This window comes from Castanea sativa, chromosome 12, assembly GCF_040712315.1.
Source record: "Castanea sativa cultivar Marrone di Chiusa Pesio chromosome 12, ASM4071231v1".
NCBI classification, from domain to species: Eukaryota; Viridiplantae; Streptophyta; class Magnoliopsida; order Fagales; family Fagaceae; genus Castanea; species Castanea sativa.
Window position 1 is genome coordinate 29,226,390 of NC_134024.1, and position 17,782 is coordinate 29,244,171.

Here is a 17,782-nt window from a genome sequence, read left to right on the forward strand (position 1 = left end):
CTTTATAAGCATCATGTATGTAAAAATGGTCACAAGACCTAGGTACAAGAACAATGTATCTCTAACTAGGAAGAAAAGAAAAGATATATGTAATCCTTACTACATCCCTAAAAAGAAAACTAACTCTCCCCCTAACAAAAATCTCCTATGTCCTAACTCTCCCCCTATGAATGACTACTGTCATATCCAAAACTACTCCTCCTTTTTGTCACGAGTGACAAAGGGTAAGAGTGTCAAGTAGACATCTCGTCAGAACTGGAAGAGCTAGCATCTCCATCCTCACCATCATCATCGCTAGAACCATCATCAGGTGTCTCGAATGCCTTGGGAGGAGGAGGAGAAGGAGACTCCACAAAACCACCAAGGCGAGCTTGCCGTCTATCAATATGGCCAACACGGGTGTTCACCTGATACAACTCCGTAGAAAGTGTATCAAGGCAAGCAGTCATGCGCTGAAGCTGCGCCATGATCGCATCCAAAGTCACACTTCCTACTGAAGAAAAAGGAGCGGAGGTAGAAGGACCCGAAGGAGTAGGAGAAGCTGCTGAACCGGACCACATCGAACGAAACTACGCCTCACTCCATTTAATGGTAGCGTAGTCAATGGCACACATGACAGAGAAGTGGTCAAAAGAGGGAAAAGGAAAAAAAAATGGCGTAAGATCCGCGTGATAACAGAAGGAAAGATGAGCTTACCACGGGTCGCCGTATCCCTATACACATCAATGATAGAAATGATGAAGTGTGATGGAAAATCTATAGAAAGATCCTCAAGAAGGGACAATAGAAAATGAGAACGAGACTCTGTAATGGAGTTGTAGTGAGAGAGAGGATACAACACAAAAGTCATCACCATGTTCAAGAATCTAGGACCTTCAACAAAAGGTCGACATGATGTAAACTGACGTTCACCCCAATCAGCTGGGTGCTCACAGAAAGCGGAGATCATCTCATCTTTAGACACAGTCCGTAGACGCTCACAACTAGGGTAGTCAGGATGCACAACCCTTGAAACATGAAGCACATCGGATACTAACTCCGATGTGACTACAATGTGCGTACCTCGAACGTGAATATGAAAGAGAGGTACTGAAGTATCAGTTCCATGCATGTTGGAGTAGAACTCCTGAATTAGCACGGAAGGACATGTGACCGGGACGTCACACAGTGACTCCTATTCTCGTTTGTGAATGACATCAGGAAGGTCAGTGTCGACGAAATCTGACAAAACAACTTGGTGTTCCGAATGAACACCTCATTTAGAGAAGTTCTCTAAGAAGTCCTTTTGGGCTTTCTCATCACGGAACCGAACAAAAGAAGGAGTAGGATCAGAAGACAATGAGGCCCTAGAACGAAAATGGTTTTGGGATGGAACAGACTTACGTTTTGGTGCCATTGACGCACTAACGTAAACTAGAGAGAGAGGGAGAAGAAAGAAACACTCAGAAAAGTTCCAACATAGGTCAAATATAGCAAGTATATTAAAAGGAAAGAACGTATGCATGAACATGTAACATGCAATATAAAAGACCTCATGGGCTCAGCCCAATCCAATCCTACCAGCACACAATCAAATTGCACACATCTAAATGCATGATAATACAGTTATAATGCTCATGGAATGCAATGTATGAGATTGAAAACTCATTTAGGTAAAAACCCATCCCAAAAATTTTACAAAACTCAACAATTTTGAAAAACCCCATAATTTTTAGAAACTCAAAACCTAGGTATGAATGCATGAAAAGATCATGAGGAAGGAGAGAGAGAGAGAGATCATACCAAGTGATTTGAAACAAGAGAGGCCGAAAATCACGTGGGTTGAAGGTTTTGAGAGAGAAGAGAGTGTTTGGGAGTTGAATAGGCACGGAAAGATCGAGAGAGATTGAGAAAATGAAATCCAGATCGCGTGAGAACCTATATATAGAACCTTAGTAAATCTCGATAGATCAAGGTATCGAGAGGTATTTAGACAAGTGTCGAGATAGGTGTCGAGAATACAGGCGTCAACAGATGCAGCTGTCGAGGAGGTGTCGAGGAACAAAATATCAGACACACAAAAGAAGCTCGATCGATCCACAAGGAGTCGATAAACTATCGAGAGGTCAGGAGGTTTCTCAATCGATCCACAAGCTATTAAGAAGCTATTGAGAGGTCAAGAGGTTTCTCGATCGATCCACCAACTATTGAGAGGTGTTGAGATTGCGATAAGATACAACAGATGAGCTCGATAGATAAGCCAGGTATCGAGAGGTGTCGAGAAGGTATCGAGAAGACTTAAAAACAGTTTTTCAAATGAGGAGAAAAACATAGATATGAATGCAATCAAACATGCAACTCAGCCAATGATCCAACCAATATTTTAACCTTTCAAAATCATCTTTCACTCAACAAAGAGTTAAGAAATTAGCTCCAAAAACTCACACACACACACACACACTAAACAAGTCTAACCAATTTTATATTTCAAAAACAAGTTAAGATAGTTTAGTGAGCATACATCAATACATGTAAACCTTGTGATGGCAAAATCACATTGTACCTACATATGTATCAAAAGTAGCAAAGAATATTGCGTGTTGTGTGTGAAAAAAATTGCAAGATTATATAAGTATCTCAATGTTATGACGATTTGAGATATGAGAAAATCATTTTAACTGACACACAATCATAACTGTTTGATGGGGACTATCACCTTCAAGGTACATCTTATAACTCCCACATCTCTTAGAAAACACGCTTGCAATCATGTTTTAAAGCTTTTTTTTTTTTTTGCTTTTATTTTCTTTGTATATTTTTCTTTTAATTAAGCAAATCATGCATGGGTATATAAAAGAGAGAAAATAAATATCCAATTTTGTTAAGCTTTTTGACATTGCACTTTTGCTTTGCCGAAGCACACAAATGTCAATGACATTGCACTTTTGCTATGCCGAAGCATACAAATGTCATATCATGATTGGCGGGTAACAGTGGTGAGATGGTTATTTATGCCTTTCTCTTAGGATTTTCTAGTCCTTCCCGTCAAAAGAGTGATACGAGTGTTAAGTACAAGAGATCACTTGACCTTACTCATCACAAACAAAGAGCCACAAAGCTCACTTGCTTAGTTATGCATAGAGATGCTTATCTAAGCTACAAGAGATACAAAGTTTAGAAAACTTTGTTTCAATGGCCATTTTAAGGTTCACAAGAACTGATGTACACAAACACACACTGTTTTTGTATTTTTCTGAATTTTTCAATTTTCTTTTATTTTTCTGAATTTTTCAATTTTCTTTTATTTTTATAAAACAAAAACAAAATAACTAAAACTGAAAAACTAACAACCAAAAACATGTAAAACAAAATAAAGCAATGCATAAAACTAGACTAACTCAAAACATTAAAGCAAAACACACAAGTAATGCAAAACTAAAAAAAATGGAAAGAGAGAAAAAGTGATTAAATCACTTCGAACCCTTTTCCTTTCACACCATGGAAGAACTTTTCCTTTTTCGCTAACCTTTGAACCGGCGATGAGGGGGAAGAATTGATACCATTCAAGTTAAAAAGGAACATGAGGGCTTTGAGAAGATCTTCGAGAGGAGCAAACGAGGACGAAAACTGATTCTAGTATTCCGACGCCAACATGCTGTTGCTATTTTCAGTGGCTAACCACTTATAGCAATTTGGTCTAGTATGACCAGCTGCTCCACAGTGATGACAAAGATGCTGCTTCTTTTGTTTAGGCCTTTGAGAGTTAGCCTTCTTAGCCCTAGGGTTTTTAACTTCCTTCTTATCCTGCTTAAGGAGTGCTCCTAAGATAGATTTACCCTTGTCTATATTCTCACTAGCTAATTTAGTTTTAACATTAGTGTTCTCAATTTCAACATTATTGCTAGGAGGAACAAAAACAGTAGTATTAGAAGAAGTAATATTAGAGGAAGAAAAATCATACCCTAACCTTGTTTGATTTGAAGCAAATTTTTGAAAACTGAGCATCTCATCGAGCTTAGTGCTTGAAGTCCTTTCCAACTGAGCTTTCACTTGGAATAGTTCTGTTTCAAGCTTCTTAGTCTTCTTAGCTAAGAAGTTATTTTCAAACCTCAGTGCTCCAATAGTTTGATTTGCTTCATCAAACTTTGTGGAAAGCTCTTCACGCTCAAGCTCCACATCACTAAGCTTCTTGGTGGTCAACCTATACAACTTCTTATACTTTTCTGAGACTTTATATAGTTTAGCATAGGCTGTGTGAATGTCATCTTGATCATCCATCTTCTCAAACTTGTCTTCCACCAATTCCTCTTCTTCATCCACATCTTCAACAATCCCCTCAGTAGGATTAACTGTGGCAGTGAAGGCATTCAAATTTCATCATCCTCATTGTAGGAATCATCTTCAAGCTCAGTGTCGCTTAGCGTACAACAAGTGCCTTACTTTTCCCAATTGTCTTGAGATATGTTGGGCACTCCTGTTTCATGTGTCCGAAGCCTTGGCACCTAAAGCACTTAGGTCCTATAGGAACAATGTACTGGTCGTCATCCCTTGCATCATTCTTCCCTTTGTCTTGGCCCTTGAATTGAGAAGATTTGGATTGGCTATGGTCCTTGTTGAAGCCTTTTCCATTAGCATTCTTCATAAACTTCTTTAATTGCCTAGTGATGTAGGACTTCATCTTAGAATCTTCATCGTCTGAAGACTCTTCCGTCTCACTGCTCTTGGCCTTCAATGCCATACTCTTGCTCTTGCTCGTCTTTGTGATTCTAGACAAACCCAACTCATAGGTCTGTAGATTTCCAACCAGCTCTATCAAAGGAATTTTATCAATATCCTTTGATTCCTCAATCACGGTGATCTTGGCATGGAATCTTTCGGGCAGAGATCTGAGCACTTTTTTCACAATTTTGGGTTCTGGGATAGTTTCTCCAAGATTAAAGGCAGAGTTCACTATGTCCTTGAGTTTTGCATAGAACTCATCAAACGACTCATCCTCCTCCATCTTTATATCTTCGAAGCTTGTAGTGAGCCTCTGAAGTTTCGAATCCTTGACAACCTTTGTTTCCCATAGGTTGTCTGGAGGATGGTCCATGCTTCATTTTCAGTTTCAGTGAAGGATATCTTCTTGAATTCCTCATTTGTGACTACACTGAATAGCGCATTCAATGCCCTGCTGTTGAAGTTTGCCGCCTTGATCTTAGCCTCACCCTAATCGGCTGGTGCTTCCTTTGGCTTGGTCCAGCCAATCTCTAAAGCTTGCCACACCTCATCTAGAGACTGCAAAAAAGCTCTCATGCGTACCTTCCAGTATGCATAGTTAGTCCCATCAAATAAAGGAGGGATAATAAGAGATTGTCCTTTATCTATGACAAACAGGGGTCAATGGATTACACACAAGGATTAAACCCTAATCAGAGTGTGCCTGCTCTGAAACCACATGATAGGCCAAAAACGTATTGACCCCTTGTGATTTATTAAGTTGATTAATTAGCCAAATTTATTAATTAATCAAATTAACATGCAAACGCGTGGTAACACAAACAAATTACCAATAAACTAAACTGCAACTAAAAATAAATTGACACGGTGATTTGTTTATGAATGGGGAAAACCTCCAAGGCAAAAATCCCACCGGGTGATTTTAAGGTCACCACTCCCGAGAATCCACTATTATAACAACAAGCGGTTACAACTAAAGGAATCCCAATACCTTATACCAACCTACAGTTGAACCCTTACCCTAATACCCAATTGGACTTGTTCTGTAGTGACAATCTCTCATTTTCAATGCACGGCTCTAAGTACGTGATTAACCAATTACGCGGATCCCAGTCCGCGACTTCAATCACCAACTTGAGAAAGATGTTGGCTGCAAAGTTCTTCAATTCATCCTCACAATGAAGAACAAGAAGATGCTTGGTTACAAAACCCTATGGTGCAAAGACATGTCTCCGGTCACAAATTGCTTGAACAGACTTTGCTCAATGCTTGTGCAACTTGTGTCTACTTTGACGGCCCTTAAAATAATTCTTTTATATGTTTAGGGTTAAAGACATATCTACGGATTGGAATCAAAACAAATCTGAAACACTGTTTTTCTTAAACCTCGACAACTAGAGGTGTCGAGATGCTGTCGAGCAGCTATCGAGCCTCGGGCTGAAACAGCTTCTTAAAGCTCGATAGATGTAGCTGTCGAACCAGTTGTCGAGCTTTAATGATAAGCACTTTTTCAACTTGTTTCTTGAACAGACTTGCATGGCTTTAACACTTGATCTTGAAACTTTGTTTCTTGACGTATTAAAACATCCTAGATCTACTCAAATACAAGTAATACAAGTAAAGTGCATTTTGTCAAAGGATTAGCCAATTACATAAAAGAATGACATGTGTTCTTAATAAGTGAACCACATATGTCCTAACACTCTATCAAAAATATAAATTAAAAAAGAAAAAGAAAAAAGATGATGGAGTAAGTTAGTGTAGAGTGAGTAACTACTACGCCATCCCCAGTTGCCAAAAGATGATACTTGGTCCATACCAGATGCACTATAAATAAAGGAGATCAATTTGAGACTTTCATGTGCACTTGTTAGAGAGAGAGAGAGAGAGAGAGAGTGCAAAAGCAACACCAGCAAGTAAGTGACGTAGTACCATCACTAACATGAGGTGGAGGGAGCAACTGTGTAGCAGCCATTAATCTGGAGGGAACCCCATCCGTCAAAAGCTCATAAAAAGAAGCAAATGCTATTTGGCAAGCCAACCGTGTAGCAAAAGCTCATAAAAAGAAGCATAAGAGCCACATTTTGAGGTCTTGGAGTGAAAAAAATGGCACAATCGATTCTTCCCTTTCTCCCACACCAACTTTCTCAAATTCCTCTTCTTGTTTTATGTGAAGAAATGTTTCAAATTTATGTATTTCACATATTTTGTCATTTTGTCATTGTCTAGAACCTTGGACTTGTTCTTGTAATGCACCAATAGCATCTATTTAACCAATATTGGAATTTTAGACTTGATCTTCCCATCTTATTTCATTTTCTAAGGACCCAAAGGGATTTTTGGGCTCTTTTCTTCATTTTTGCCTATTCGAAAATCCTCCCTAACAAATGTAAATGTATTTCTTGGGTGCATTCATGCATATGAAATTTTCTTTTTCCTTTTGTTACTTTTTTAGTTTTAATTATTGTTAAAGCAACAAGATAGACTTGAGAAGCAATGTCATATTCTGAATAAATTGTTTCTTATATAAACTCATTTTACATGAATAATTAGTGCATTTCCTATAGATTAATACATGAATTTAAATACAATTACCCCCATTAACATATGAGAGTGAATTAATATTTTGATATGAATACAAAGTTTTGATGAGATGAAAAGTTAAATAAAATGAATTTCATTTTCTATCAAATAAGTATGACTCACGACACAAATTTAAAGTACTGTAACTTACTTAAGTTCGTACTTTTAACGAATACTTCTGACCTTTAATGTTTGAGACTATTTTCATTTTGGCAATTTTTATTTTATAAATTCATTTTAACTCTTCATGTTTGACTTGGTTTTTGTATTGGCCATCTAAGTTTCAAGTCTTTCATTGAAAATGAAAATTTTGAAATGTAAATGACCAAAATAAAAACAACCCAAAACTTTAAAGACAAAAAATATACTGAAACATGAAGGCCAAAATAATTAGAAATTATTTACAAGAGAAACACTAAGCATGGTCGTGCTATTTGCTATTTTCAGCAACTATGGGTGATACTTATTGGGCTGATCTTTGCGCTCATAATTCAATCACTAGCTGCAAATCTTGGTGTAAGCACCGGTAAGATGCACAGAAAACAAATTCTAGACCAAAATAGCCAATTGATAAAAGCTATTATAGTTTCTGCCGCAATTTTGTTTCTACTAGTAATTAATCAAGCTAAGTATGTGTTTACTGTTTACATATCGATCTCCACAGGAAAACACCTTTCAGAATTATGTAAGTTTGAGTACCCAAAATATATGAAGTATTGCCTATGGTTGCTAGCCAAGGTTGCTGTCATAGCCGCTGACATACCTGAAGGTAAAACAATAAAATTGACTTCTTCTTCTTCTTCTTCTTCTTCTTCTTCTTTTTTTTTTTTTGTTTTTTAAATTTTATAATATCCTTACCATTCATGCATGTAGGGGTCTTATCATTCTTGAATTTTTTGTTGGGTCATGTTGAGCCTAATTTGTGTTTTAATCTAGTTTGTGACCAGACCCAACATGAAAGCATGACAATTTTAAAAAGGAGAAAGTTCCATTTAACAAAATCTTGGCCAAGCAGGAAAAGCAGGAAATAGTGCTCTGAGGCTTAGTCCATGGCTGCCCCTAGGAAAAAATTTTGTCCCAATTTTAGCCCGTTTAGGACTTGCAGTTTGGGTATTTATTTGCTACTTCATTTTAGGGCTTTAATGTATTAATGACTTCTTTCTCTGTAATTTCTCTTTGACATAGTAAAAACACAATAATTTTGTGGTTGTAAGGGAAGTACTTAACCATGTAAATTTCTTGTGTCATGCAATTGCTTTTATTTATTATTTTTCTTCTATTTTTTTTTGTCTCTCACATATTTGGATATATGTTGAATTCCCAACATTTTCCTCAACCATGTCTCATTGTTCATATTCAAATTAAGGGAAGAATAACACAGCAAATAAACAAGACAATATAGATAATGTCATTAATAAATAATTTTCTAATTTTTTTATTTGTGACAATAATTGGGACAGCCTTTGCACTAAATATAATATTTCACATGCCAATTTGGACTGGAGTTCTCATTACTAGTTTAAGCACTCTCTTACTTCTTGACTTGTAGAAATACGGGGTAATTTATTCATTATTTAAACTTTCCATGGCATAATTTAAGAATTTTTTCTGCTTCACTTGTGCATGAAATTTGGGTGTTTAATTTTTATGCTCTACTATATTTCCACATACTTTGTATACTACATTTATGCCAACTGTCCATTATATACGTATGTTTTGTCTAGCCGGTATTATTCTCCTGTTTTATTCTTTTTTTAAGATAAATTTAGTCTGATATTTCTTATATATAGCCTAATATCTCTATATACTACTTTCGTATTCGTGTGTTCTAATAAATATTTCTATTTTCTAAAAGACAAGACTACTACATAAGTTTTTGGCCATCTATATTTTTTTAAGAAATGTGTATAATATTTTTATACTCAACTATCTACTTACGCCATTCAGCAACCAAAAAAAAAAAAAAACCTACGCAAGTTGTGTGATGTATAGTTACATTTTATTTCATAGTTTGTGACCGGTAAGTAATCGGATTCATATAAACAATGGGAAAAAAGGGGTATTGACTCGATGGCAGGCTTTTGAATCCATTCACACTACAAATTTTCTATCTATTTTATTTTTTAATCCTAGTGATAGTTTGATAATTTTATAAAGTTAAAAATCTTAAAATTGAATATAGAATAACCTCTGTGACTATCAAATGCAAGTCAAAAACAATTCACTCTAAATGAATCGAATGAAACACCTTCGTTCACCGAAGTTGTGAATTAATATTAATATATATATATATATATATGCATTTTACTGTTTGTTTGAAAAGATAATTACCTTGACTTTATTATTACTTTTTTCCCTCTCTATTCGTGTGGATTGCATCATTGTTTAGGTAGGTCTAATTATCTCTAAAAAAATTAATATAAAAAGAGAAGCAGGTACTAGGTAGTTTATTTTAATTTGCTGCTCCCCAATTCTTGATGTCAAAGTCAAACAAGTAACCATCAGACCCATTGGTCCAGAATGGTACTTGCCACACACTAAGTTTGTATAGTTTTGTGACTCATTAGAATATAAATCATGGGAAATCTTTTTTTTTTTTTTTTTTTTGGGCAACTTCACTTCAAACCAACATTTTATAATTAAGAGAAACAAATAGATGTTTATATCGAGCAGCAATTTTTTTTTTTTAATTAATAAAGGAGAGTTGAAATAGTCTACTATAGTTGGAACTCTCACACTATGAGAGAGAGAATTAATATATCTTATGAACGGGATACCTACTTCGTAGGAGAGGTGAAAAAAAAACTTTTGTGGCATTCTACTTTGTACTCTACCTATCTTGATTGGGAAAAAAAAATCAAACAAATGGCATATTGTATTTGTGAAGTATAAAGTGATACACTAAAAGTGAAGCTGAGGGTTTTTATTCGAGAAATGACATAGTCTCAACTTGAGCTATTTCTTGCAGTTCAAAAAGTTGAATTTTATTTTCCACATTTGTTTTAGGGAAATGTTAAAGGTATTATAAATTTAACTACATAAAATTTAAACAAATTGTTAGGTTCTAAGACCTTAGGGACTAATGTATTAGAACTTCAATGTATATTGTGTTGGCAAACCATGATAAAAACATTTAGTCTAGGTTTAGACTTGCTCAAAGTTTGGTTTAATGTAAGTTTGGAATCGAATAGTTGCAGGAAATTACTATTCTATTTCTGCACGGCTCGATCAATCGATCGAAGAATAGACTCGACCGATCGAGAATCGTGCATCAGGAATTTTCTGCAGAATTTTAAGTCGGCCCAAACACAGTTCAAGCCTATTAAGGATTAGGGTTTCAGATCTACTTCTCCCACTATATAAAGGAAACCCTAAGCACGTTTTTAAAGACTTCTAAGAGAGAGAAGAGTGTGCCTCTTTTTGTACCTAGGGTTTGTACCCAAAAACTCTCTAGAGTCTTGGTTGCTCATATTGCTATTTGTGTGAATGTCTTGTGAGATTAGAGAGGTGCTTGCCTTCACACAAGCTTGGGATTATCAAGAAGGAGATTTCTTCGAGAGCTTGATGATCATTCAGTTGCTGCCATAAGAGCTTAAAAGATACACAAGCGGGAGTGCTTGTACTTGTTGGAAAATCCAAGAAAGAAGGAGTCCGTGGTCTCGGAGCTTGCACGTGGTCGTATCAGTAAGTTCTATTGGTGGGTAGCAATAGGATGTTAGTGGTCTAAGTCGCTATTGTACAACTTCGATTCTTTCATAGTGGATTTAGGTTTACATTGAGGATAGCTAAGTTAAATCCTCCCCAAGTTTTTTACCGGTTTGGTTTTCCTGGATTATCATATCTTTGTGTTATTATATTCCGCACTTTACATTAATATGATTATATGATTGTGGTAACCTAGATCTGGAATTTGGACTAAGTAATAATTTGGCTTGTTAACTAGGTTAATCCAATTGTAGTTTAAGGGGTCTAAACAAACTCTACACAAATTAATGAGGCAATGAATGTAATTGGTTGACTTCAACCATCTATTAGATGAATGTTTGATTTTTTTTTTTTTTTTTGGTTATCAATCACAACAGTTTGTAAGCTTTATATAATAAAATTGTAGCATCTCTAACATTATTCTTAATTTTAACGTAAAAGAATTTTGGGTGGCCAGATTAGGAAGCTGGAGTTGCTAATATCATTATTGATATTGGTAATGGCTGTATGTTTCTTTGTGGAAATGACTTACGTAAAGCCTCCGGCGGGTGCTGTGATAGAGGGATTGTTTGTACCCAAGCTTAGTGGCCAAGGAGCCGTCGGAAATGTCATAGCCCTTTTGGGTGCCTTAATCATGCCGTACGTGATTTACTGCTTCATTAAATATCCTTGCTCATTGTTTCATATGTATTTCTTTCCTTCTTTCTAATTGTTTGTGCTATATATGATATTATTCATTCCATTTATTTGTGGTCAATAGGCACAATCTCTTTCTCCACTCGGCTCTTGTGCTATCCAGAAAAGTACCAAATTCTGTCCATAGCATCAATGTAAGGAGCTTGTGCTTTCATGCATATTCCCAGCCAGCATTAAAACTTTAATGAAAATGTTAAAGCTACATGCACTTTCACTTTTACTACTAAAAGTTTTACAAATTTATGTGATAATAAATGTGCCAAATTAATAACATAAGAAATAAATTTCTTAAATGCTTTTTTGTTGAGAGTTTAAAAGTTTTTTGTTTTGTTTTTTTTTTTTTTGAAGCCTTGAGAGTTTAAAAGTTAAAACAACAATTTGTAAAGCTTATGTAGTTAGATCTGTAATATCCCTATTATCACAAAAGCCGAAGTGAGGATAGTTGCACCCTGACCCCTCCAAAAAAATAGTACTTATCTTACGAGGAAGCTTTGCCTAACTAACAAAACAACGTCTCGTGTAAAACAACGATGTATGAGATGTTAGGCTAATTTGGATAAATTGTGAAATTGTTGTTAAAAAAATTTTGTTGTGTCCCACCTTTTCACTATTTCTCATTCGTGGAAACTTTTGCTTATCTTCTTTTTTTTTTTTTTTTGGCTCACAACATTTTAATTAGTGGGCCTCATATTTTACAAAATATATATATTTTTTAAATTATGCAATATTTTGTGGGTTACTAAAACCTTAAAGTCACCATAATCCTTTTCCTCTTCCATCTCATAACTTTTTCATAGTTTCAAATTCTGGTTGTTAGCTATAATCTCAAATTGATATATATGTTATTTTGCAGATATATTTCTATACAATGAACACTTTTAGATTTTTATTTATTTTCTCAATTTATTTTAAAGAATCAAATTAGATTTTTAAATTTTATGTATTTAGATTAGTCTCTTAGTTTAGTTGTTAGAAACTATTAATTGATTATTTTTGTTCCTTTAATTTAATGATGATACAAAATATATACTTGTACATTTTACATTTATATTAGATATTGTATCACAATTACATTAGTTTACCATTATTTATTTATTTTGTTGTTAATGTAGATTAATTTTTTAGACTATTTTTCCTTTTAATCTTTCTTTCTCGAATTGAAATATGGCTTTGCCGCTTATTATCACTCTAAAAATAATAATAATAACAAAAGAGAGAGAGAGAGAGAGAGAAAAAAAAAATAGAGAGGAAACAATTATACAAATGTGCTTCAATAATTACAAACATTTGGATACCATATTTACTGTGGTTTTTTTTTTTTTAAAGAGAGTTTCAACCTATGACGTCCGCTCCTGATGATAGCTTTTTATTATCAGACTAAGACATCAATCAGTTTTTTGTGTAGGTAGGGATTGAATCTCAGATCTCTTATTCAACCATCAGAGACTTTACCAGTTGAGCTAGCTGGAACCCACATATTTATTGTGGTTCGAGAAAAAAAATAGTACTCATATACCATATAATCATGGATTATAAAACTATAATTTATTTAATGAAAGAGTAGATATAGATAAAGTCTTTATTTTACATAACAGTTGCATTTTACTAATTTGTCAAATGCTTTTGTCTATGTATGCCTCATTGTGTAATACTACAGGATGCATGTCAATATTACTTGATGGAGAGTGGATTCGCATTGTTTATCGCATTTTTAATCAATGTTGCAATTGTCTCTGTATCGGGTACCATTTGCTCAGCCAACAATGTCTCAGATGTCCCATAAAAAAAAAAAAAAAAAAAAAAAAAAAAAAAAAAAACAATGTCTCAGATGAGATTGTAAATCAATGAAATAATCTTAACCTCGACTCAGCCCCTTTCCTTCTAAAGGTTCAAATTTATATATGATGTCATTTTATATTAAAATAATAGTTAAATGATAAAAATTTATTCTTTTTTTTTTTTTCAATTTAAGCTTTTGGGATAAATATTATCTATCAATTTGGATCCAATTAAATCTTTAAGCACAAAGTCTAACATAATTTTTCTTAAAAATTGTTTTATGTGTGTAGAATGTGTTGGGCCGGTCAAGCTCAATCATAGATGCCATTGCATTACTGGCCTCAGGGCAAAGCTCCACCATCACAGACACTTATTCAGGACAATTCATCATGCAGGTTATGAATACATATGTATAAAACGCACACAAATATTTATACATACATAATGTGAAATTACCTTGATTAATTGAGATTAAATTTTAATTAATTTATGAATGGTGTGGCATTTTTAGGGTTTCTTGGACCTTAGAATGAAAAAATGGACTAGAAACCTAATGACAAGGTGCATTGCCATCACACCTAGTCTTATTGTTTCCATCATTGGAGGAGCTAAAGGTGCAGCCCAACTTATCATCATTTCATCAGTGTGTAACTTGTGAACTATGTCTTAGTAATGTTGATACCTATATTCAAATATAGAATAAAAATTCAATGGGTTTTGCAGATGGTACTTGCATTTGAGCTTCCATTTGCTCTAATCCCTCTCCTTAAATTCAGTAGCAGTACCTCCAAGATGGGACCACACAAGAATTCAATATATGCAAGTTGTCTTTGTACTTCTACAATTCTGTTCTTTTAAATGAGGTCAACCAGTATATTGAATGATAGGCTAATTTTATAAAGCCCATAATTAAATTCAATTTATACTTATAAAATGTAAATAAATATATGGGTTTTTTATATTATATTATATCTTAAATTTAATCCTATGACTACATTGTTTAATTATATAGCATAAACAATTTTTTTTTTTAATGAAAATTGCATTTAACTATATAACTTATTGATCATTATAGTCACGTGATTGAATTTAAGTGAAAAACCTAATATTTTCTTTTATCAACTAAGCCTCGGACAATTATTCTTGTAGATTATGGTGATCTCGTGGATCCTAGGCGTGGGAATGACTGGCTTCAACGTTTACTACCTATGTACAGCCTTTGTGGGTTGGCTAATTCACAGCAAATTACCCAAGGTTGCAACCGTGTTCATTGGGATCATAGTATTTCCCCTAATGCTCATCGACATCTTAGCAATCATCTATCTTACCTTCCGAAAAGACACTGTGGTAACATTTGTTGAGGCTGAAAAGTTGGACCACCCAGTAACCCAAGACAACATGGAACACGACCAAAACAACTCTTGTGGAGTGGACCCAGTTGATCACATTCCTTACAGAGAGAATTTGGCCGATATCCCTCTACCAGAGTAAGGGGTTTTGTTCTTGGTCAAATGTAATAAGAGCCATGGTTTCATTTGTGGTAGGGAGCTAGCTCCTAAGTTAAATGTGATATGAAGTCTCTTCAAGTTCATATAATAAGGCTTTCTTCCTATGGAAGTTGCATGTGATTTTGAACCACTTATGGTCGTTTCCATTGTGCAGTTGTAAATTTATGTTGAACCTTTTAGATGGAATTGCCTGGTTTTTGTTGGAGCAGATGGAATTGCCGGGTTTTAGATCCCCACCCGATACATATACATACACAATATTGATTAGTTCGTATTGTAAGTATAGCTTGCAAACTGGGTGTAGGAAGGCTATTAGGAAAAGGATGTAGGAAGCAAACCATTTGTTTCGGATTATGCTTTTCAAGGGATTTGTTCCTGATGTTGTGACGTACAATTCTTTGATTAATGGTTGTTGTAAAACTTACCGGATTGAGAGGGCTTTGGTGTTGTTTCAAGATATGAATGAAAGGGGTTGTATTCCCTATACAAGATATGAATGAAAGGAGGCCCTCTCAATTGATTAAGCTGACGACGAGATACTCGTGATTGCATTCACCAATGGATTACGGAATAGGAAGTTTTTGTTTTCCTTATACAAAAACGATCCAAAAACTATGTCGGATGTGCTTTACGGAGCTACTAAGCACATGAATGCGGAAGACGCGTTGCTTGCCCAAGAAGAGAAGCCCCAAAAGAGGAAAAGACTAGAAGAAGCACGACAAGATAGAGGGCAAAAGACAAAAAGGATTGGAGACAGACGGGAGGATAGGTGCTCCAAACCCCCCACTAGAAGGTTCGTGAGTTTCACCCTGCTGAATGCCCCAATTAATCAAGTCCTAATGCAGATCAAGGACAAAGGAGCCTTGACATTTCCTGGCCAGCTGAAGGGAAACCCCAGTAAGAGGTCTAGAGACAAATACTGTCGCTTCCACCGTGATCATGGTCATGATACATCCGATTGTTACGACTTGAAGTAGCAGATAGAAGCCCTTATTTGACAAGGAAAGTTGCAAAGGTTCGTCAGCAAGGAAATGATGGACCAACCACAAGAGCAAGCCATCCTGGAGGAAAATGAGTGTCCTAGGCCACCACTAGGAGACATAAGGATGATTGTAGGAGGCACCACAACCACTGGCTCAACGAGGAAGGCACGCAAGACATACCTCAGGATGGTTCAGAACGTCCAGCTGACAGGCTTGGTGCCAAAGATGGCACGCATCGACAATCTTGTAATTGGATTCACAGAGGACGATGCTCAACGTCTCCACCACCTACATGATGATGCGCTTGTAGTTAGCATACGGGTTGGGGACTACAACACTCACCGGGTCCTTGTGGATAATGGGAGCTCAGTTGATATACTCTACTACCTGGCGTTCCAGCAGATGAGGATTGAGAGAGAATGGCTGGTTCCAACTAACGCGCCATTCGTTGGATTTGGAGGGACAAGAGTGTACCCCCTCAGTACGGTCACTTTGCCTATGACAGCTAGAGTTTACCCTCAACAGATCACCAAAGATGTCACATTCCTTGGTTGTAGACTGTTCGTCTACTTATAACGCCATCCTGGGCCGTCCTACACTTAATTTGTGGAAGGCCGTAACTTCAACTTACCACCTGATGATCAAGTTCCCCATCGAATATGGAGTGGGAGAGGTAGGAGGGGATCAAGTAGCAGAGCACGAGTGCTACATTGCCATGCTGGAGATGGATGACCATTTACAAACCATATGCATAGAAGAACAGCGGACGGTGGTAGAACCAGTGGAAGGATTGGAAAAGGTACACCTTGTTGACTTTAGGCCTGAGTGAATGACCAAAATCGGTACTCTTGCTAGCCTACCAATTCGTCGGGCACTCACAACACTTCTAAGGGAGAACCAGGATGCCTTTTCCTAGAGTCATAAAGACATGCCCGGAATTGATCCTTCGGTCATAGTCCACAAATTGAATGTATCGCCCTCGTTTTCTCCCATCCGTCAGAAGAAATGGGTGGTCGCACAGGAGCGGGACAGGGCCATAACAGAAGAGGTTCACAAATTACAGGAAGCTGAATTCATACGAAAAGTATACTACCCTGACTAGTTGGCCAATGTGGTGATGGTCAAAAAGGTCAACAGAAAATGGAGAATGTGCGTAGACTTCACGGACTTGAACAGGGCATGCCCTAAGGATAGCTACCCACTTCCACAGATTGACATCTTGGTGGATTCGACAACAAGACACCAGTTGCTGAGCTTCATGGACGCGTTTTCTGGTTACAATCTGATCAAGTTGGATGAAGCTGATCAGGAGAAGACTTCTTTTGTCGCCAGCCAAGGTCTTTTCTACTATAAAGTAATGTCATTCGGACTTAAGAACGCCGACACCACGTATCAAAGGCTGATGAACAAGATGTTTGAACAAGAAACGTTCAAGTCTACGTGGATGACATGTTGGTAAAAAGCCAACTAGAAGATAACCATTTGGACGACCTCAAGGAAACCTTTGACACCCTTTGTTCGTACAACATGAAGCTAAATCTGAACAAGTGCACATTTGGAGTGATGATTGAAAAATTCTTGGGGTTTATGGTATCCTAGAGAGGTATTGAGGTGAACCCAGACAAGATATGGGCAATAATGGAGATGATGCCACCAACAAACATCAAGGAAGTACAAAGCCTTAACGGCAAAGTAGTTGCACTAAATAGGTTTGTCTCAAGAGCAACAGACAAATGTCTGCCTTTCTCCCACACATTGAAGAAGTCGTTTGAATAGATGGCTGAATGTCAGTAAGTGTTCGAAGACCTAAAAGCATACCTCTCCTCCCCA

The 17,782-nt window shown here is 36.2% G+C and overlaps 1 pseudogene; it reads left to right on the forward strand.

Annotated features, from left to right (window-relative positions):
- Positions 1-465: 465 nt before the first annotated feature.
- LOC142620495 (metal transporter Nramp6.1-like) lies at positions 466-14,952 on the forward strand (annotated as a pseudogene).
- Positions 14,953-17,782: the final 2,830 nt, after the last annotated feature.